Raw genomic sequence first — 24,527 nt, forward strand, 5'->3', positions numbered from 1 at the left:
CATCATCAGAACATAGAACCCAAATAGTTAATAAATTAATTTTGATCCTGAATTTCTTTTCAACAGGCAGTCTTATAAAGAGCATGAATCATGTTTTTTTTTCTTTCTTACTTTGACATGGTATATACATATTTATTGAAGATCTACTCTGTGCCAGCCACCCGACTAGACGAAGTGATACAAGGGTGATCAAGGTAGCCTCAGTTTCTACGTTGTGAATTATGCCTTTTGTTAGGGCTTTGCTGCTCTACCTGTGGTTCTTAGACTTACAGTATCTGCATTACTTGGAAGGAATGTGTTGAAACGCAGAATCCACTTCCCTGTCCAGATTCACTGAATTCAAATCTGCATTTTAGTGGAAGTCCTGAGTGATTCAAATTTAGACCATTTGATTTAGACTGAAGGGCCAGGGAAAAACTACTCATTAATCCTTTACTCTGTGATACTTCTGTAAAATGAGAGAACTCTAACTATCCAAAATATGCCAAAGCAAGAAGGTTCTGACTAGAAAATATACCCCTCATTCTAGTGTGACTCTCTCATGTCTCCTTGACAAATTATTAGACATATACAAAAATGTTGTAACTTTTAAATATTTTCTAAATTCCATATTAATCCCTCACTCTGTTTTTTGTTTATAAATATATCTTACCTCATGGCTATATTATTCTATAACTTTTTTTACTTTATGCATCCTGTTGGAAGTCATTTTTCGCGGGTTATCTTCTAATTGTCTTCAGAAAGTTTCTGTACCTACTTATGTCCCTCAGAACATACAGATAAGTGTTTTCCAGAAGGTCAACTTTCAAGCTTCCCCTGTCCCAATTTTACTGTATCTCTGTCCACATTAGAGTCTAGAATCCATTCTAGGCCACCTCTGGCAATAGTCAGTTTTGTATTTGATTTTCTCCTGATTTGTTGAAATCTCCATTAAAGGATGTCATCAAAAATGGTTTGATGCAGTAGTGCTCTGATAAAAATCACTGTTCCTGGTAGTGATGCTGATAGTAATTACTATGGCCGAAATGTATAGTACATGGTTTATATGCCAAGCCCTTGTGCATTTGCCTAACACTTAGAACTGGAAGAGCCAGAATTCACAACCAGATATGTTGAGTTTATCACCTGAGCTTAATGTCCCTTCTGTCCTCAGGAGAACATGGAAAAAAAAAAAAAAAAAAAAAAAAAAGAAGAGAAGTAGTAAAGATGTTACCACACATCTTGTATTGGGAGGAAATCATTCAAGAAATAACGTATTTCATATGCCTATGCCTATGCAAATCTGTTTTTTTGCAATATTAGATCTTGGGGATTATAATTAATTTTGAATTTTTGAAAGGTAGGAATATGTTTAGGGAAAAAATAGTTCTTATTATTCAAGGCAATTACCCCTAGCTAGTACAGTGAAAGTTTCTAGCTTCTGTGATTTAATTTCCTGGTCTTCCAGTAAACCTGGGTATTGTTCTATTGTGGTACTCTCCTATTTCAGCTCTCTTGTACAAACGACCTTTATTTATTTGGAAAAGGCACCACCTTAACTATCATGCTTATCTTCATTTCTATCTCTGAAAACACTGTGTATGTTTTTCCTGCCTCTCCTCAAGCATTTCTAATAGAGAATCCTGCATTGATTCCAACTGGTAAATGGCACAATATGCCTAAACCAAGCATAGTTTTCTTTATTTACTTGGCTGTTGATTTTTCAAAACTGTTTCAATCTCCATACTCTACTTAAGCAATAAAGTTTAGTAAAGTGGGGGAGTGTGACTCTCAGGGAAAAAACAAAGATTCATGAAAAAAAAAATTGAAGTCAGGGAAGCTTTACCCCGCCCCCATATCAGAGAGTACAACAATAACTTTGCTGTACAGAGTAGAGGGCTTCATATTATAATTATAGAATAGAATTCATACTGACAAAGTGGCCGGTAAGAAAAGAGGCTTGGCTGGGTTCCGTTGATGTAACCCTGACATCCTGCTAGGCCAAACTGAAGGTTTGTTCCTAACCTGAATGTTCAATCAAATATACCACAATCTTTTAAAATTTCAAAGTAGCAAAACTACATGATAAATTTTCTGCAGATACCAAAAATGATGCCTGTTTTATTCTGGCATTAACTAATGTTTTCGTAACATTAATAACAGAGTAAAAAAGAGGGAGGCACAGCTGTGCTTTGTCTCTTAATCTTCTCTAATTCTATATGAAAATATCTTCTAAGTGTCTAAGAACAAGTACCTGATGTCTAGAGTCTGGAAGAAAAAAATGACGTGGATGGAAATAGAGTTGTAAATGAAAGACAATATTGACCTTGAACTATTTTGATAAAAAAAGCTTTTTCCCCAGAAATTTTATGTAAACTATCTGTTGTTGAAAAAACTTGAAAACCCTTCTGCTTTAAGCCTATTATTAGAATTAGTGTTTAGTATGTGTTTCTCAAATCTGTTAATTTTGTACAATGCATCTCACAGCAGGGATCAGACTCAGCAGGTCTGTCAATATGGTCCTAGCTTCAATAGAGCCGTAACAAATTAATTTAGATATTTAAATATAGCTTTCTAATTTATCTTTGAAAATAGAGATGTAAATACATGCACAACTCATGAATTAGTTAATTATCTGTCCTAAGGATTCAGCTTGGAATCTCTTAACGTAAATATCAAAACAAGAATGAGCTAAGAAAAAAATAAACTTGAATAATTAGCTAAGAACAATGTATTTGCATGTGGTTTGGTCATTTTTTAGAAAAAAATATTTAATAAGTAGTAATTTGGGGTGGGAATTTTGAAGTGCAAGGTAATGGTACAAGTTTTCTTTTAAGAAGGGTAGCTTAAAAATCATGTAAAGTTGTTTAATTTTAATAGGAGAACTGGAGGAAGGATGGAAGAGACTAAGGTTAATAAGCTGGGAAAATTGTGGCCCCATTTTTTCTGATTTGCCCTATTTGTGTTCTTCTACATACCATCTACTCCAAAAGGTGTTTCTCTGTCTTTTCAGGGACTCAGTAGCTGAGTCTGCTTAGGAAAAGGAGGGAGGTACAAGGAAAGAAAAAAGGAGGACTTCCTTTTTATTTTGAATCTCTTCAGAACCTACTTTGCATTCATAAACTCAGTAAATTGAAGCCACGTTATAACTAGCTTGGTTGTTATTTTTTTGTTCTTGCTGCTTGGAGTTGTGACACATTCAGCAAAAACAGTATCTATTTTTACCAAAGCACTTCTGTGGATTTGGTAGCAAATATGGAGACCAGTGAGAAATAGAGACAAAAGTCTTACCCTACAGAAACTTACAGAAAATAAGGAAGTAAAAGCATAGACAAATACCTGGTAGTACATACTAGTAAGTAGAAAATGCCATAAAAGAATACCCAAATTGTGCTCTGAGTCTTCAGAGGTAAAAAGATTAAGATAAGTGCATTAAGAATTTATAGGTTACATCATAGGACTGCACACAATGACGTCACTAAAAAGAATGCTGTGTATGTATGTTTACAACAGAAGTATTTTCATGATATATTGTCAAATAAACAGTTTCAAAAATAGCAATTAGGATATAATCCACTTTACTTTTTTTAAAACTACATATATATGGATCTATCTACACTGCATATGCAATATGAATTGATGTATAAAAAATGGTCTAGAAGAATGTTCTCCAGGAGTTTAATGGCAGATGTATCTAAATACATCTTGACCAGGATGGCTATCAAAATGTTCCCTTGACTTGACAAAACCTCAAACAGGTTTCTTCCAGTCTAAAGGTGCCAGAGCTCCTTTTCCTTAGAGCACTTACTTCTAGAAAATTTGCAATTCTGAATTCTTTCTCTGCCCCTTTAGGAATGTAAATTTCCTCCCATCTTCTTACCTGTTTTACAACCCAGGCATGTCTTTCTCAAGGATCTGAAAATCATCCCTGAAAATGTAATCATCAAGGAAGAAAGGGACCCAGTCTCTCAGTCTCTGTGGGAGGGTAGGAGCCTAACTTCCAGAATGTCCGATTAACTAACACAGATTGCCTGATCACAGCCACCGACCTCCCCTTAACACATCCAGTGCTTTTCCATAGCTTACTCCACTGTTTAAGCACTTTCCTGCCTTCTGTATCAACAAAGTTCAGTTCTAACTCTCCCTGCTATTGCAATAGTCTTGACGCCTATTGCAAGTCTTGAATAAAGACTTCCTTGACTATTTAATTCCATACGATTTTTTTGACAAGTTCAAATATGTAGTTTTATATCTATGCTTTTTAAGATGTTATAAGTATCATGTAATATCTTTTGGAGTAAACAAAAAAGCATCAAACGGAAACCAAAAACCTTTCATATTGATAACATCACCACCATTGGAATTTACCTGAAAACATTTACCTTTTTTAAGTTTTACATGTTTCTGTTTAGGTTCTTTCAAGGATGTAACATTTGCCAACCTAGAAAATATATTTTCCCTCTCACTGACTCCTTTAGTACTTACTCTCCAAACTCTTCTTGTGTTCTTGTCTTGTTTTGCAATTGAAATTGTCCCTTGACAAATACAACAAACCAGGCCTTACCTATTTTACATTTAATTTGAAGAAAAAATAAAACAAAACTGTGGTCCTGCGATATATATTCTAAAGATAGGATGAATGATTGTAAGCTTTTATACATCACTATACTAGAAATCTAACCTCTAACTCTAACCCCAAAGCCTCAACTTCTTACTGCAGATTCATTTTCTTAAACAATGCAATCTCATCTCTCTCATTGGTCATAAAAACATCTTCTGATGATTGCTTTTTTCCTCTGGTCCATGTCACTCACTTTGTGGTTGATAATACTGCAAATCAAATAGCAATCAGAATAATGAGCTGCTACCAGTTGGAGTCATAGTTGGTGCTACATATTGTCAAAGATTGTCCACACTAATCAACTAATAATGACATCGCTGCTTCCATCATGCTAAAGAAAACTCCCTCAGTTGTGCCACACAATTACTACTAATAACCTCTGAAACCTTTGCGTGCTTAAGGAGACTGTTTCAGAGATCATCTGGAGACCTATCAGAGAATAAACCAGGGAAGACAGAATCTACCAGATGGAGATTACTCTTTTGTACTTAACTAGGCATTGCTCCTTTGGGTCCATCACATTTTCTAACATTGTGAGGCATTTCCTTTAGCATAATGATGCATCTATATTAATGCATTAGATTGGGAGCAGCTAGGAGATAGTGTTAAATATTAAACATTTCTTACATGAATTATATTATTAATAGTCTTTCTTTAGCTTAGAAAAGGTATGCTAAAGTGGCAGTCAATAAACAATTTAGAAGCATTAATATTAAAGGGAAGCCAATGAATTCAGACTCATGACAAAATGCATATTTGTTCATTTCTCAAGAGAGACATACCTTCATGATTATTAATATAATAGAGATTTACTTTGAAATGGAAAAGCTGAAAATACCTCTAGTAGAATTAAGACAATGAGTCACATGTTCAAAGCATTGGAATTCACCACCTGAGAGAACTGTTCTCTTCCCTTGTGGGTACCAGGCTTCTCAGAGGTGCGAGGCTAGATGACAAATAAGCCATGACATTCTCTGTGACACAGACATTGTACATCTTGTTTCAGAAAACAGTTGGAGGGGACAGGGGGTTCTCGCAGAGGTGAGAGTTTCATTAGGTTAAAGAAGCCATCCTTCCATTTGTCACTGTTAAAATTTGTGATGAAAAGCATAAAACACATTTAGGTTCAAGCTGAATGATTTCTGACAGGCTGACAGACAGCTGGGTTTTTCTGGTTTTGAAATGCAGATTTGGGGTGATACAATGTGGTGTCACTATTTCAGGCCTTATAAGGCATTTTGTCTAAGTGACAGCTGGTTGCCTCAAGGTCATTTTACTAATTTTCCAAGTTGAGGGCCTCAGTAATGACTGAAGCTCTGCAATGTTAATTAACCCTTTAATACTGGCAGGGAACTTGCAATATTTTAATCACAATTACTTGGAGTATTTAACTGTCAAAACTATTCCTCAAGAGGTAAATTGAGACATAAGTAAAACTGCTGCACGGAAAATCATATTAGAGATGGTGGAAAGATCTTTGAAAGATACCTCTTTGACCAAAAATATTTATTTATTGACCACCTACTGGCTTTCATGTAAAGAAAAGAATATGTGCATGAAGCAATGAAACATTTTATGGAACAATAGCATCTTTAGAAAATCTTATGCATTATAAATAAATGTGAGTTAAAAGCTATCTAGATGGCAATTGTATCCAATATTCTGATTATTGACTCGCTATGTTTTTAATATAAAAATTTATACTGAATGGAGTAGATAGTAAGTACTCTCAACTTGTCATTTTGTGTTATAGGTGCTGCATCTGTATTATTTTTTAAAATACAAGTCAACTATTATTGAAAGAAAAGTTTATACTTTTTTTATGATGTTGATGTGGATTGAACATTTGTGTCCCTTTCCTCCCAATTTCATATGTTGAAATCCTAACTCCCAAGGTTAGGACTTTGGGGGGTGATTTGGTCAGCGGGGTGGAGCCCTCAAGAAGGGGATTAGTGCCTCATAGAAGAGACTTCCAAGGGTCTCTCACCCTTTTTCTCCACGCGAGGACACAGCAAGAAGACTGTCACCTGTGAACCAGAGAGCAGGCCCTCACCAGACAACAAATCTGCAGCACCTTGATCTTGGACTTCTCAGGTTTCGGACTGTGAAAAGTACATTTCTGTTGTTTATAAGCCACCCAGGCTGTGATATCTTTGTTATAACAGCCTGAAAAGACTAACATAGATGTCGTGTCTTACTCTAGCATCTCAATAACTCCAAGGAATGATTGGTTTTACAATGAAATCTTTGGATTCCCAGGTTAAATAGATTCAAAAGGACAAAACATAGAGCCATCACAAATTTAAACTCTAAGTACATCTTATACCTTTTTATTCCTCTCATCTGTAAAAGCCTCCTGCTTTTGATTTATCTCTCTGAAGCCTGCCCATTCTCTCAGGCCCACCTCAAACCCCCCTTTTTCTACGGGTCTGTCTACTAAAACTTTCCTTCAGAAAAGCGCTTCTTTGACCTTTCTTTTCCTTATCACGTGCTGTTTCTAACAATATTTTTTACATTTGATTATATTAGACTTACGAGTTTTCCTAAGAAGGAACTAAATCCCTTAGCAGCAGAAACCTCTTCCTTTTTTTTTTTCTTTTTCTTTTTTTTGGTCACTCAAATACTGTGCGTGAGGCTGGAAACTAAGAACCTAGAAGATATTTATTAAAAAAGAATATTTCTCCAGCCATGCGGATGCTTATAAGGTAAAAGTAACTTCTTTCATTCTGTAATTATTCAGAAAACAGTTGTATCTTTTCTTGCTGTCCTTTGTTATCAGGTGCTTGGACAGAACATCCATTAAAAATGGTCATTAATAGCTTGAAATACAGGAAAAATGCCCTGGTCGAGTAGTATAGAGAAAAAGATTAGAATTATGGTTTTGGTGCTTACCAGCTCCATGACTTCAACAAGTTTCTTAACATTTCCAAGCCTCAAATGCATCATATACAATGGTGCTAGTGGTGATACCTTTATGTGGGTTCTTTTGATCTTAAATAAAAAGATATATGAACAATGTTGTGAAAAGTAGGTACTCAATGATTTTTTTTTTTTTTTTTTGTCAAATAGTATGAATGCATTATCTGTATTCAAGCCCAGTGACTATTGTAAAATACATCAATCATAAGTGAAAGGTCCAAGTGAGCTAGGAAAGGTCCAGTAGGTACTATTTATTTAATTGTTATTATGAGTGAGAAGCAGTGTTAGATAATTTAGATAACAATGTTTCGTCTAACTTTAAAAAAATATTTGAATCTTCATAGCAATACTGTGAAGTACTCATAGTTAATTTTACAGATGAGGAATTAAGAGTTTAAGTAACTTGCTCAAGACCATAAATCTAATGAAATTAATCAAGTAAGACTCATGAAGTCTAAACATAAAAGCAATTTCCTACTGTCCCTTTAAACTGTCTTGGTAGTCACAGTCCTTCCATTGCCCCAGAAGAAACACCTGGACAGAAATGAGATTGTTTGGTCACGGATAGACAGTAGACAGTCCAGGTCAATCTGTTTCATAATTTATTAATTAAAAATACCCACTCCCATGTAATCATCAAAGCTTCCAACTTGATCAACAGTAAAGCTTCTTTCCACCTTCTCTGGCTGAAGCCAGTTACCTCAAAGGAAGGGGCTGTGCTCAGCCTCATGTCTCTTGTTCACTTCCCCCTCCACCATATAGCTGTAACTTTGAACGCCTTCAAGATAGTAAAGAACAAGTTGAGGGAGGAGAGTTAAAAAATGTAGGAGAATTATTTTTTTGGCTGGTCCTATTGTGAATTGGCTTTTTTCTCTCTTGCTGGGAGATGTTTAAAGTTCGTTTTTTGATCTGGTACATCCATGGAGCCTTTGGAGATCATCTCTGCCACTCCCACATGTCATTGTTGATGTTTTTTTTTCACCTGTCATTTCCTAATTCTGGGCAAGTGCCCTCTTTTCTGAAGGTCACTTACTCCTTCCTCAGACCCGAGGAATCCAGTCATTTAACTCATCATTACTGCACCAATTCTGGGTTGTGTAGGCTTATCATAGGACATCAATAACTCTCCTCCACACTGCCTTCAAAGCTGCTGGCTAGCCCATCCTTATGCACAGATTTCCTAGGCAGGAGCCAGGTACTAATTTAGTGTGTCTTCTAACTACTCGGGATACATATCAAAACTCTGAATGGTCCTGATGAAGACTCTCTCTCTCTAGGCTTAAGGTGAAAGGCAAGTACTTATTCCCACTTCTTCCCTGTGTGTATGTATATATATGGACGGGGTTGGGAAGGGGGGGAGGAATTAACAGCAAATCAGCAGCTGTATCCAAAATGATGTACGTAGGAATTCCCTCTACACACCCTTTCCACCACATCCAATCTACAACATCATAACACTTTCATAGTCTTAATGTGGTGTATTGTTCAAAAGCTGATAACCTATTGTAGGCAAAATTTATATATGGTTGATGACTTCCTTTGAAGTGGAAATTTTAAGGCATGAGATTTAAATCAAACCCATGTCTGTCTGTGGTCACGTTCTTTCCACTTTATAGAGGAAATCAGGTTAAAGGATAGTTTGAGTTAATTACTCAGTTTAAGATCAGAGTGTTTTCTGAAATATATGTATCATTTAACCAGTTACAGAAGGCAGCAATGATTCCTTTTGGTACCTTCTTTGGTCAAATCCAATTATCCTTTCTCATTTCCAGTACCATTATGTAACTAGAAATTATACATTCTTCAAAGGAATCAATGACAGAAGTTGCAGAAATGTAATCACCCAAAACACAAGATTTCAGAAGTGTAAGAACACAAAAAAAACAAAAGCCACAAGACTTGTAAATTAAGCAGTAATACAAGAAAATTGTCTGCAATCTTGAGATGTCATATAGATGAATACACAACTGTGGCAGAAAAAAGTAAATAAATAAATAAATAAATAGTAAAATAAAATATATGATGATATCCATAATATAGATTTTTAAACTGCTCAGGGAATTATTTCTTCCATTCTTATGTAATCTAATATGGCAGATGCCAGAAAGCATTAAGAAAAAGAACATACAATGATTTAAGAATTTCACTAGCTCTCCTGAAAGTGGCCAATTTACAAAGATAGCAGGTGAAAGAATGGGTAAAGGAGATAGAGAATGTTGGAAGGGGAGGAAGAAAAAGTGTGACATTTTTGTACATTTGTGCATAATTAAGAAGGTATATTGGCACCATTTAAACTTCAAAACTTCTGAGAGTTGGATCACATTTAGTCCAGGACACTCCTCCATGTTTCCTTTGGCATACTTAAATTAGTTAGTTTCTGGAACTAAGCAAATGAAAAAACCTCCATTCATGTTTCTATTATAATTTTGGAGTCACTGCATTGAATGTTGCTGCAAGTTCTTTTCTTTGTTCTTTGTTCTTCGTCATCTTTTTTTTTTTTTCATTAAGAGAGACTTATATATAAGGCCTACCTGCAAATTTCATATTCAGCATCACATTTCAAAAATATTTATGGTGATGGAAGGGGAGCTGACTCTGGGTGGTGAACACACAGTGTGACTTATGGATGATGTGATACAGAATTGCACACCTGAAATCTATGTAATTCTACTAACAATTGTCACCCCAATAAATTAAAAATAAATTTAAAAAAAAAAAGAATAACATGCAGCCTTCCCATGAGAAAAAAAAAATTTGTATGAAGTAACTTCATATTTTTACAATTCATTTCTTTATTTTTATTGAGATATAATTGACATGTAAAGTTATATTAGTTTCTGATGTACAACATACTTGCTCAATATTTGTATATATTGCAAAATGGTCACCACAATAAATGTAACATCTATCCCTATGCAGGTTAAAAATTGTTTTTCTTGTGATGAAAACTTCTAAGTTCTACTGTCAACAACTTTTCAAATATAAAACTCAGGATTACTAACTATATTCATCATGCTCTACATTATATCCCCATGACTTATTTATTTTATAACTGGAAGTTTGTACCTTTTGACCCCCTTCACCCATTGCACCCATCCATACCCCCTGCTTTTGGCAAGCACCAATCTGCTGTTCTCAGCATTTCAGTGTCTACGAGCAATTTTTTTTTAAATTCCAATATAAGTGAAGACTGTATTTGTCTTTCTCTGTCTGACTAATTTCACTTAGTATAATGTCCTTAAGTTCCATCTATATTGTCAGAAATACCAAGATTTCCTTCTTTATGGCTGAATAATATTACATTATATACACACACACACATACATATATGTGTGTGTATATATATGTGTGTGTGTGTGTGTGTATATAATGTCCACATATATGTGTGTGTGTGTGTGTGTGTGTCTATATATACATATAAATATAAAATGTCCACACACACACACACCATGGATGAACACTTAGGTTGCTTCCATGTCTTGACTATTATAAATAATGCTGCAATGAACATAGGGATGCAGACATCTTTTCCAGTTAGTGTTTTCATTTTCTTCAGATGAATACTCAGAAGTGGAATTGCTGGATCATATGGTACTTCTAATTTTAATTTTTGGAAGAACTTCCACACTGTCCTCCATAGTGGCTGAACCATAATAATTCCCTGCCAACACTGCACAAGGGTTCCCTTTTCTTCATATCCTTGCCAATACGTGTTATCTCTTGTGTCAATAATAGCCATTCTACCAGGTATGAGGTGATATCTCATTGTAGTTTTGATCTATATTACCCTGATGTTTGGTGATTTCGAACACCTTTTTATGTATCTGTTGGCCATCTGTATATCTTCTTTGGAAAAATGTCTATTCAGGTTCTATCCTCACTTTAAATCAGAATGTTTGTTTTTTTGCTATTGACTTGTATGAGCTATTTATATATTTTGGATATTAACATATGAACTCCTTATTAAATATATGATTTGCCAATATTTTTTCCTATTCTGTAGGCTGCCGTGTCATTTTCTAAAAATGTGACCCATATCACCATCTCTCTACTATTTTTTGACATCAGTGAACTCCCTGCTAATAAGGGCCAATATGTTTATGAGAAAAGCACTATACTTTTAATTCCTTTTCAACTTTTTCCCCACAGCCCCCTCCCATCTAGCAAACATCAGTTTGTTCTCTGTTTCTATGAATCTGTTTTTGGTTTGTTTGTTCATTTGTTTTAGATTCCACATATAATTGAAGTTATATGGCATTTGTCTTTCTCTGTCTGACTTCTTTCACTTGGCATAATACCCTCTAGGTCTATCCATGTTGTTGCAAATAGCAAGATTTCATTCTCTTTTAATGCTGAGTAATATTAATTATATATATATATGTGTGTGTGTATATATATGTGTGTATATATATATATAAATTATATATATGTGTATATATATATAAAATTCCATATATAATATGCCATATATACATATATATGTATATGCAATATTATATAATATATATACAATAATATATATAATATATATAATATATATAATATATAATTATAATTATATATTATAAATATAATATATATAAATTATATATTTATATATATGTGTGTATATATAAATTTATATATATAAAAAATATAAAAAAATTTATATATAAATATATATAAATTATATATTTATATATGTGTATATATATAATTATATATGTGTGTGTATATATGTGTATATATATATTAATTATATATATATGTGTATATATATATAAAATTCCATATATAATATGCCATATATACATATATATGTATATGCAATATTAATCCCCTATCAAATGTATAACTTGAGAATATCTTCTCCCATTTAATTATCTTTTTGTTTTATTGATACCTTCTTTCTTTGCAGAAGCTTTTTAGTTTCATGAAACTCAATTTGTTTATTTTTTCTTTTGTTTCCCTTGCTCAAGGAGCTGTATCCAGAAAGATGTTACTAAGACTGATGTCAAAGTGTTTACTATCTATATTTTCTTCTAGTTCTGTGGTTTCTGATCTTTTATTTAAGTCTTTAACCATTTTGAGTTTATTTTTGTATATGGTATATGAGAGTAGTTGGTTTCATTTACTCTAATTACATTAGTACTCTGTGTTGTGTCTTTTCATTTTGTTGATAGTTTCCTTTGTTGTGCAGAAACTTTTTGGATGTGATGTAGTTCCACTTGTTTATTTTTCACTTTTGTTGCCTTTGCTTTTGGTGTCAAATCAAAAAAAATCATTTCCAAGACCAATGTCAAGCAGTTAACCACCTGTTTTCTTCCAGGAGTTTTATGTCTTATGTTCAAGTCTTTAATGTATTTTGAGTTGATTTTTGTGTATGGTATAGGGTAGTTGTCCAGTTTCACTCTTTTGCATGTGGCTGTTCAGTTTTCCTAATACAGTTTATTGAAGAGGCTGTTCTTTCCCTGTTGTATATATTTGGCTCCTTTGTCATGACCATATATGCATGGATTTATTTCTGGGTTCTCTCTTCTGTTCTATTGATTTCTGTGTCTTTTTTCATGTCAATACCATACTGTTTTGATTACTGTATGCCTCCATCTTCATTCTTCTTTCTCAGGATTACTTTGGCTTTTTGGATTCTTTTGTGGTTCAATATAAATTTCAGTATTGTTTGTTCTATTTCTGTGAAAAATGCCATGGCTATCTTTGTAGAGATTGCATTGAATCTGTAGATAGCTCAGGGTAGTATATACATTTTAACAATATTAATCCCTCTAGTCCATGAGCATGGAATATCTTTCCATTTACTTGTGTCATCTTCAATTTCTTTCATCAATTTCTTATAGTTTTCAGTGTACAGGTCTTTCACTGACTTGGTTAAATTTATTTCTGGCTATGTTATTCTTTTTGAGGCAGCTGTAAATTGAACTTTTTTTAATTTATCTGTTTAATAGTTCATTTTTATTGTACAGAAATGCAACAGATTTTTATTGATTTTTGTATCTTGCTACTACTGAATTTTTTGATTAGTTCTAACAGTTTTTTGGTGGAGTCTTCAGGATGTTCTAGATGTATAATATCATATCATCTGTAAGTAGTGACAGTTTTGCATTTTCTTTTCCAATTTGAATACCATTTATTTATTTTTCTTGTCTAATTGCTCAATCTAGGATTTCCAATACTATGTCAAAAAAAAGTGGCAAAGTGGTCTTGCCACTTGTCTTGTTTCTGAACTTAGAGGAAAAGCATTCAGCTTTTCATCATTGATTATTATATTAGTTGTGGGCTTGTCATATATGGTCTTTATTATGCTGAGGTACGTCCCCTCTATACCCACTTTGTTGATGGTTGTTATTAAAAATAGATGTTGAATTTTGTCAAATGCTTTTTCTGCATTTATTGAGATGATCATATGATTTTTATCCTTCATTTTGTTCAGGTCATTTATCACATTGATAGATTTATGGATGTTGAAGCATCATCCCATGCCCAGAATAAATCCTACTTGATATGGTGTATGGTTCTTTTAATTTATTGTTGAATTCGATTTGCCAATATTGAGGATTTTTTTAACCTATATGCATAAAGGATATTGGCTTGTAATTTTCTTTTCTTGTGGTATCCTTTTCTTGTTTGGTATTAGGGTAATGTTGGCCTCAGAAAATGAGTTTGGAAGTGTTGCTTTTTCTTCCTCTTCTGTTTCTCAGAAGAGTTTGAAACGGATTAGTATTATTTTTTAAATATTCGATAGAATTTACAATTGAAGCCTTGTGGTCTTGGACTTTTATGTACAAGTTTTTATATACAAATCATACAGCAATAGTGTGGTTTAACAAAATGGGCAAAAGTTTTAAATAGACACCTCACCAAAGAAGCTGAATAAATAGCAAATGAGCATATGAAATTATACTTAATATCATATGTTATTAGGACATTGTACATTAAAACAACATTGTGACAACTGCTATATACTTATTAGAATGACAAAACCCAAACTACTGACAAAAATTACATGCTGGAAAGGATGTGTAGCTACAGGCTGTCTCATTGCTGTAGCTGGTGGACGTGGGGTTCGGTATAGCTACTTTGAAAGATAAATTGGTATTTTTCTACAAAGCTAAATAGGCCTACCATACAGTACAGTAATTTTGTTCCTAGGTATTTATTCAATTGAGTTGAAAACTTACATCCACAAAATACCTGTGTAATACTGTTCATAGTAGATATACTCATAATTGCCCAATGCTATAAATAATTACGATGTTCTTTAAAAGGTGACTGGATAAGCAAACTGTGGTGAATGCATACAATGAAATATTATTCAGCAATAAAAGGAAATAAGCTATCAAGCCACCGAAAGACATGGAGGATATTTTAATGCATTTTACTAACGGAAAGAAGCCAGTCAGAAAAGGCTACATATTGTATGAATCCTCGTAGAAATGGTAAAATAGTAGAAACAGTAAAAATGATCAGTGATCACAAGAGTTCTGGGGGAGGAAGAGAGGGATCAATAGGTAGAGTAAATGGCATTTTTAGGGCAGTGAAACTCTTCTGTATGTCACTGTAATGGTGGATATATGATATTAGGCATTTGTGAAAACCCGTAGACTATACAACACAAAGAGTAAACCCTAATGTAGAGTATGGACTTCAGTTAATAATAATGTGTGAATATTTGTTCGTCAGTGGCAGGAATGCAATCTATTAATAATAGGGGAAACTGTGAGCAGGGGCGAGATGGGGTATACTGGAATTCTCTGTTATCTGCTCAATTTTTTGCAAAACTAAAACTCTCTAAAAACTAACGTCTATTAATTAAAAAAAATAGATTGAAAAAGAAAAGACATAGTGAAACAGGAAAATATTTAAAAGCCAATATAAATCTTATAAAATATCAACATACTTGTTTTTCTGTTTTCCCTGTCCATACAGGATTAGAAGCAATTGATAAAAAATAAAAATATTTCTGGGTATGTAGAATAAAGTTGTAGAAAATTACGTACATATAACATATATATATATATATATATATATATATATAATATAAATATAAATTATATATAAATTACATATATATAATATATGTAATAAAATTATATATATATATATCAGCAGCAGCAGCCTAGACTAATTCACAGTAGGCAAAATAACCCTATATGCTTTTAATAGCTATTAACAGTGTGTGTCATTTAGGATACTTTTTATTTGTAAGTAAAAGAACATTCAGATTTCAATTTGCTTAAAGTTTATAAAAATCTATTACCTCATGTAACAAAAAATATTAATGGAGTATACCTATGAGTTAGACTTGGTCAGTGGACTATTGCTTAGGAATGCTTTTGTATATAATGATAGAAACACCAAAAAAGAATGCCTTCAACAAAATAAAGGTTTTATTTTCTTTCCATTATGGGAAGTCTAGGGGCTAGATTTGGCAGTTGTTAAACGTTGGTTCAGGGTGTCAATGGTATCATAGTTAAGGTCTCTGTTAATCTCTAGTCCTATTTCTCACGGTTGCTTTGTTGCAAAATGGCTTCTCTATCTCAAATATCGCATGACTTTTTCAATCAGGAATAGGAACAGCTCAGAAGAAAAGGGTACATTTCATGTGAATCTGTTTCCCTTTTGAAACGTTTTCCTGGATTCCTCACCCAACCAACCCTTGTATTTATATCTCACTTGCTACAACTGATGTAGATTCTCTTTGGGTGATGTGCAAAGATTTTTATAATATATTAAGTGACAATTAACATATTTCTTCAGACTATAGCTATTGCTTTCCTATTATAATGGGTGATAATATTTACAAGCTTTTCTTTCCCACATCTCTTGTCAATCAATTTTAATCTCTGTTATTGCCTTTCTAGTATTGAGTTCGGTACAATAAATTATGTCTAAATTTCTCTTACATGATTTGTCACTTTTGATTGGTACCCTCTTGACTCTGAAGCACTAGAGAAGTAACAATCAGTAACTTACTCTGCGTCCCACCTTCTCTACCTCTTCCCAAATATTGGTTGTCTATATCATTTCTATGGCGTTCGGGCATATAATGCTTCTATTTCACTCTCTTCATTCTAATCTTCACATTTATTTTATGCTGTTTTCTAAAGTTAAATATAATTTATACACACTGACAACCCTTTTCTGGTAGTTTTTAAAGTCATTTATTGGTTTTATGAAGTTCGTTCTTCAATAATTTTCTCAAGAAAGAACTCGTAAGAGAAGTATTCCCTGACTTGTGGCGTAGTCAAACCGTTCTTCTTTAGATTTCATTTTGTGAATGTATGTGTGTGTGTGTGTGTGTGTGTGTGCATGTGTGTGTGTGTGCATGTTATTCAATTTATTGGGTTGACAATGGTTAGTAAAATTACATAGGTTTCAAGTTTGCATTCTTTAGCTTTTCTACCTAAATTATGACTTGGATGTATATGAAATCCTTGGTCATACTTTCTTAAGTATTTTGTGGTTATCTCCTCATTTCTGGCATTGAATGTTGCCGTAAGGAAATCTGAACCCAGTCTGATATCTTTTTACCTTAAAAGTGACTTGAACTCTCTGCTAATTAGCCAAAGGATTATTTCTGAGCCCTTTAAATTCAGTAACTTCACAAGGATATGTGTTGCTGTTAAATATTCTGTGCTGATTTTCCCTGAGATATATTTTTAATTGTCTTCACTTTCAATTTGAATAGTCAGGGTTTTTTTGTTTTTTGTTTTTTCAGCAAATCTTTAAAAACTGTTATCTTTAAATATTTGCACTGCTACATCATTTTGATTTGATTGTTTAGTGCTATAATGTTTACATTTACCTTTTTCTGTCTAGTTTTTTTTTTAATTATTTCATTTTATTTTGACCACTTTTCATGTTTTATCCTACAAGTTTGCTACAGGATGTAGTATCCTTTTTGTTTCCTTTAATTTTATCTTCCTTTCTAAGATTAATTTTCCTCTTCTTTCCTGCATCCTATCAACTTATATTTCTCCGTATCCTATTGCCTTGCCATCTTATCCCTAAAGTGATGTTCTTTATTATTTGTAGTCCTTCTTCATAGAAGCAGTAACTTTATGAAGATATTTAAGAAAATTCATGGTGAGACATTTGTTCACAATTTTACCTGCTTCATGGAAATGTTTTTTCTGCAGTATTCTTTGTTTTTAACTCCTGCTGTTCTTCTTCTTCTTCTCCTCCTCCTCCCCTTCCTCCTCCTCCTCCTCCTCCTTCTCCAGTTGATCCACAGAAAGCAGCTAGATACAGATTAATATTATATTCCATGAGAGATAAAATTGAAAATTTAAAGTTCAAACATTGTAAGTGGGACTTAAACAACCTAGCAAAAACATTTACAGCTATAAGATAAAAATGTTACAATATACAGAAGAGGTGTAAATCTGACATGAGGTTTTTTCAGGTAATATAGTTTATGATTATTCATTTATTACTTACAAGTCAATTTCTTCCAAAAAATTCCTAACTTCCGTTTTTATCAAAAATCTTCTAAATGGCTGAGCCTCTCTAAATTGTGCCTTCTCATGGCTCTCACACACATCCAGAAAATTCCACTAACAACTGATAACTAGAGCTTTACAGGTTAGATCCAGTCATGATTAGGCTAACAGGAAGAATATATAGTTTTTAGGTATGAAAATGTGAGTCAAGGCATGTAGGATTTAAAATTTTACATTACAGGATTGCATTGTTTTTTCTACCTTGGGGTCAAATCCATTAATGAATATGAAGCCTTACTATGAGTCTGGCACAGAGAAAGAGCATTCTAGTTGTTGTTGTCTTTATTATGTATCATTATCATCACTGTTGTTATTAGGTTTTTAGGGAATAAATATAAGGGCTCTATTTTTCCAAATAAATTTTTCAGACTGAAAATGCAAAGATGGTAAAAAGAAAAAGAAAAAGCCAAATGCGCCAAATATTTGCAATGTTTTGTTCAAAAAGGAAAGCTATGTATAATTGGGGATTGTTTTTTTCTTCCAAAATTGATAAAATGGTAGGACTTGATTAAAAGAGAAGATTGACTAAATGAAATCAGGATCTGAGTCAATATTGTATTTTTAGCTCTTATTTATTTCCAGCAAATATGACACAGAATAAAGTAAAAATGCTTGATTAGCAAACATAAGAAAATTTGGAATACAAATATTTCCTCATAGAAGCCAAAGCATATAATGGAATGAGATTTGTGACTATTTAGGGGAATACAAAATTTTGATGTATTTTTACAAAGCAAATTGATAAATTATGTCAGGAGCCTTTGAAATGTCCATATCATTTCAACGTGCAATTTTACTTAAAATACATACATATATACAATAAAATTGCGAAGAAGAGCTCAGTGAAAAAATATCTACAATAAAGTTAGGAAAAAAGCTAATTCCAAATAATAGAAAAATTCTTAAAAATATATATCATAACCATATAATAGAATGTTATATAATCAATTACAAATGTAATTTAAAAGTTGTTAGTATCATGTATAGTGTTTCACATTAAAATTTTAAGTAAAAATACTGTATAGATAATTATTTACAGTATATTATAAATTACGTAAAATTTATATATACAAGAGAAAACATATTAAAGGAAATCCAGTAAAATATGAATGATAGTCAAGTCTAGATTGTGGAAATTATGATAATATTTGTTTTCTTATTGTATAATTTTTCTAAACTTTCTATACTCAGTATGTTTATAATTATAATTTTAATTTTTATGATAATATAATAATAAAATAGGTATAATTTAAGGTATTTCAAACTGAAAGAAAGGAAAGTTGTCCTTGTGTTAAGGCTCCTTCCTTAGTAAACATCAAGATATTTTAATATTATTAAACATTTCTTAAATGGTATTTGTATTTTTCAAATGTCTCATTTAACTCTGAGAAGTAAATATCTCCTACTCTCTGAATTGTCAAGCTATACTTACTATGATCAGATTCTGAGCATTAAAGAGCTATTAAAGCCATGGTATAACCTCCTCTCCTGTGACATTTAAACAGATCTCCCATTACCTTTAAGATATAATCCACCGTGTCTGGAGAATTAATCAGATTCTTACATAAAATGTTTCCATACATTAGTCTATTTAAAGTATTTAATACAAGGAGACTTTGTCTTGCTTCATGGCCAATTATGCACCCTTTAACTGACTTCTGTGTGTCTAAAATGTTACGTTGTTTTCCTAATATTTTCAAAAGTTCTGTGCTTTAAAAAATTAACTAAGTGTTTAAATGAATCTAGATATATTCAGCAAGTTCTACTGGGCCTTATTTCTATCAATAGCTAGAATCTCCTCACGCATGTCCCCTAAAGTTCCAAGTGCTTTAATTCTTTTTCTTAAAGGGATATCAATATTATTAGTCACGTATTTTTTAATTTTTAAAAAATTGATTATCTACAATGTATAAGCACTGTTGAATTCTATAAAAGTTACAAAGATGAATTAGACACAGGAAAGATTTTCAAAAGCTCATAACCAAGGAGAAACATACAATTAACTCAAATATGAGGTAAACTGTGATGAAAGCTATAATAAAAGAACCAATGAGTTATTTTGCAAATACAGAGATGGGAGAGATTATTTCTGAGTGGATGCATGCAGACTTCTTTAGTAGCCAAGATGCTTCATTGAAAGCAAGAAATTCCTCATACCTTGATCAAATATGAAGGCGACAACAGCACCGTGAGGATGGGATTTATACCAGAGAATAGTCTGTGTAGACCAGTTAATTTTGCTCTGTTTAGCAACCTGCATCCTAATCCTAGCAATCCCTTTCTCAAAAGATGGTTCTAGTCACAATAAAAGAGCATAAAGCCATTTCCACTGCTGGAAAACAACACAAAGATCACCTTCTGTTCATTTGGGGATAGTAGTTTCAGCTTTGTACCATATGAAGGATGCAAGTTTACTTACCCGGTTCATGGCTCCATTTGTCATGCTCTATTGGCAATATTGCATTGACCTAATTACAGTCATCGATAATTACATGGCTCACAATGTCACCATGACTTAAGGTTTCTAAAAGTAATAGGAGACAATATTCAGTAATCAATATTACATTTAAAGGACAGTATCTAATTAAATTACCCTTGCTGAACAGAGAATGTTTTTGTACTGATTACATCATTTCTGAAGTCAGATTCCTCTGTTAATCATTATACTGGCACTAAGCAAGGAGACCTGAGGTTGGTTCTTTCTGGCAAGTTTTTGGAATTCATTGGTTAATGATGCATTCTCAGGTGATCATTTTAATTTTTCTTGTATTTTCCTTCACACTGAGCTCTAGTGAGGGATATATGCATAAGAGTCTTGCTCATGTCTCCAAACACTGCTGTAATCAGTTAATATAATCTGGCCAGAGCCAGCTAAATGAAGTTCAAGAAAAAAAGGAAAAACAGGTTTCCGAAAATAGCTGACTCCAGGAAATCTAAGGTTAAAGGAAATGCATTCATTCTGAAGAGCATCTATTAATCAGGACTCTGTCTATCTGATTAAAAGCTCTTTCGGTAAAAAGCAACAGAAATCCATTTAAACTAACTTATGTATAAAACGAAATTTATTGTAAGAACAAGGAAGTATGCCCTGGGCCTCATGAAAAAGTCACACCAGGACTGATACCAGGAAACGGACAGTTACTCTCAATCTGTATGTCTCTCTGTATCTCTTCCTAATTATCTCTTGATTTTCCTTTTGTATTCAGGTTCTGCTCTCTTTTGGTGTGTGGGATTTGGTATGCACATAAAGAAAGTTGACCATACTACAGTGACAGTGTTGGTTATAAATTTTTCTTCCAAGTTCAAGTGTCATTAGACACTGACATGTGTGAGCTAATCCCAAATTTCTGGAAGAAAGATTTGAATTGCCAGTGTAAGTCAGGTATCCACCTCGTGTGTTTTCAGGTATGGCAGCTGTGCGGCTCACATAACATAAGCGCAGCTGCGCGTTGGGGATACCCACAAAAGCCTGCCCTCCTTGAGAAACTGTGATTGAAAATTTCTATAATACTGCTCTATAAAGGACATTTTTGAGAAAGATGAGAGTTTACGTGAGTTGTTTAACATCATACAGCACATAAGCAGCAAAACTGGGATCAGCCTTAGTTCTGTCTCATTTCAAAGCCCATTTCCATTGCTAAATTCACAGATGAAAGAAATGTACTAAAGTTTGTTCTTCTCTGCTGATTTTAAGAGAAAGGGTACAGGTACAGAGGTTCAGAGGGTGCAGGTAACAGAGACAGTTCAAGAGAAATTTCAGTGTGAGGAAAATTTATCTGAATATCGTTGAAAGCTATGTGAAGATTTGTCTCATAGTAAAACTGTGTAGGCCTTGGAAATGCGTTGCCCAGAATCCTGCTGAAAATACAGGTGACCAATGCCCCTCCCTGAATTCACCTCTGAGTTTTGAGAGGGGCCAGCCTTTTCCCTCCCTGTTCCCATTCAGTGAGCACAGCAGGCAGGGAACCAATGGCAACCATTCTTACAGGGGGGCCTCCTCTAATGGGCTGCATTGACTCGATGTACTCCATCAGCTGAAACATTCTAAGAACTGTGCTGCGGCCTGAAAATCTTTCTCCCTGATACTCCTTCCTGTCCTCTGTGTTCTCAGGTATCAAACCTGCATCTCCTGCCTATCCCTTCATTCTCCTCTTCATCGTTCATCGGTGTTTCCCTCAGTTAATTTCTTGCATGTATAGTCTTATCTTGGCGTATACTTTTTAGGGGACATGATGAAACAAAAATTTTAAAGGAATTTTTTTTAAAAAAGAAGAGAAAACTGTATTAAAATTAAAGATAGGAGCAATTGGAAAAGGAATTAAAACAGATTTCTTTCCATATTGTTTGTGGGAAGTTATAGAACTTTCCACTGATTTTATTTGAATTTTTAGAATAGCATTTATTGTTTTTCTCTCTTGAGGGAAATATAATACATATATAGCATATATAACACATGTTAAAAGAATAAAAATATAGAACTTTAAAGCTACAAAATAAAATTAACTCATGAGTTACTGTCATTAAATTTTGATATATTTTCCAGTTTTTTTGGTTATGATATTTTTTCTAAATTAGGATTAAAATAAATAAACTCTTTCGATCTTTTCTTTTACAATTTTATGTTGTTAATACTTTCTAATGTCATTAAATCTATATTTTATTTTTTAATTAACACAGATGTATACTTAGGATCTTCTAAGAATTTTTTATTTATCCTTTTCATTCTTGGTGACTCTCCTGGACAAAACATGCAAGTAGGGGATGATTGTAAGAAAAGGTGAAGATACTGCTATCCGAGGTGTTTTTGGTGTTGGAGGAAAAACACCTAGCACCATGAGAAGGATTGGGCACGAGAGGTGTAAGGAGCACTGGAAATATAGAGGAAGGAGAGGCATTATAATCTTTGTCTTTCAGAACTGCCCCAAAGCATTCCTCCCCAAGGAAAAGGCTCTGGTGAGGCTCTCCCAAACTGTGTCCGGGTCCTTAAATATAACTGATTGCTGAGTCTGCTGTTCCCCCGCCCTCACCCCTCCCACCTCCAACCCCACCCCCACTGGAAAGGCTCTGACCATGATTTGATCACCATTTCTCTTAATCTTACTGGGAAGCATGTTGGAAATAAGAGGGATGGCCCCAGTTTCTTTACTTCCCACACACACCTCCGGATGATTTCCCCACTGTCAGATGCAGTCATTCTGTGAGGCAAATGAATGTCACCTCCCTGTTGGGGTGAACTAACATGACCGATTAGAATGACTATCCTCAGGTGGTCCCTGAAAAATAAGGACTGGACTCAATTATTGGAACCTATTTGGGAACCCTAAGGCATCCCAGCTAGTCAGGAGTCTACACTGGAGGCAGGGCCAACCTGCACATTCCTCCACTGATGTAGGAACCATTTGGGTTGGTGTAGTTCTAAACAACTCTTTCTTCCCAGGGGGACCACGTGTGCCTGTGAGATTTTACTTCCTGTGAGGGAACTAGGTACTATCTTGCCTCCCTCCAGAAAATAGAGTGATCTGTACTTTCCTCAGGCCTGGAAGGCCTTCAGGTCAGCCCCACTGATTGGGCTTGTAATAGGTGATAGAATTTCCCTAGACTTCCTCCTTGTGGGCCAGGGTTGATTCTGTGCAATTCTTAATACATCCTGTATGTAAATTAATGCCCAGGCCATGTGGAAAAATCAATACGGAAATTTAAGGAGAAAGCCCCTGGATTTTCTAAGATGGACCTCAGTGGTTTGTTCAGCTGGGACCCTGGGAAGTATGGCTGAGGTCAATACTGGTCCACTTCTTATTGTAAGTTATTCACAAGTATTAAAGTATTTGTTTGTTTGATGCAAACTTATATAAGCAGCTTGGGATACAGCAGCTTTAGGATTTTGATAGGTAGTTTGGACATTATCTTTTGGGTTGTTTGGGTTGTGGGTTTCTATACTGAAAGATACCACTCTGCCAGAGATAGCTGATGGTCGACATCTATCTGTGTGGTGTACATTCTGAATTGGTTCATTCTATTGGTGTGTCTGGATTTCTTTCTGGCACTGGTGCCCACATGTAAAGGAAATCTTCATTACCTCAGGAAGATGACAGCTTTTTTTTGGGGTTAGTGAATCTTTAATATCAGGGAACTCCCAGATAAATAAGTACTCTCAAATGATACAAATCCCAGCTGTCAGAGTGGTTCCGAGTGATGAATTATGCTTCTAAGCTTGTCAGGCCTTGGAAATGAAACCTCATCAGTGGGATTCTGCCAATATTTTGCTGAGCTGCCTTTTCAGGAGTATGTTTTGGAGTCTTCAAAAAGTTCTTCTGTTTTGTTTGTTTTGTTTTTTTCTCTCAATCTCTTCATCATTTATATGAGGTTCTGGAGGTGAGAAAGGGATTACTGAGTTGCCTGTTATCAGGTTCCATCTTACCCAGATCTGTGTTGTTCTCCTATGAATCACACTATGTCACTGCATATTACAATGATGTGAAAGAAACAGGTGGAATGTAATGTCCTGTAAA

This window comes from Rhinolophus ferrumequinum, chromosome 6 (assembly GCF_004115265.2).
Source record: "Rhinolophus ferrumequinum isolate MPI-CBG mRhiFer1 chromosome 6, mRhiFer1_v1.p, whole genome shotgun sequence".
NCBI lineage: Eukaryota > Metazoa > Chordata > Mammalia > Chiroptera > Rhinolophidae > Rhinolophus > Rhinolophus ferrumequinum.